The sequence below is a fragment of the Penaeus monodon genome, chromosome 27 (assembly GCF_015228065.2).
Source record: "Penaeus monodon isolate SGIC_2016 chromosome 27, NSTDA_Pmon_1, whole genome shotgun sequence".
NCBI classification, from domain to species: domain Eukaryota; kingdom Metazoa; phylum Arthropoda; class Malacostraca; order Decapoda; family Penaeidae; genus Penaeus; species Penaeus monodon.
In genome coordinates, this window is record NC_051412.1 from 24,252,417 (window position 1) to 24,252,697 (window position 281).

General features: G+C 45.6%; 1 pseudogene; it reads left to right on the top strand.

Moving 5' to 3' along the window:
• LOC119590459 overlaps positions 1-281 on the top strand; it is a 9,011-nt pseudogene that overhangs the window by 4,472 nt on the left and 4,258 nt on the right.

Below are 281 nucleotides of genomic sequence, written 5' to 3' on the forward strand. Positions count from 1 at the left end.
TCTTCATCACTTTACAATAGCCATAACCAAGAAAACACGCACGACGAAAAAAAAAAAAAAGATAAATCCCACACCTATAAATAATTCTCTCTTTACGACATAACAGAGGAGATCCGCGAGAAAACGGGGAACCAGGAAGTGCAGGTCCGCGCGCTCGACTTGTCTGACCTCGACTCCGTGAGAACGTTTGCGCGAGAGTTCAAGAAAACGGAAAAGCGGTTGGATGTCTTGGTGAGAATGGGTCTTTAGAGTGGCGGTTAAGACGTCCATAGGCGTATATG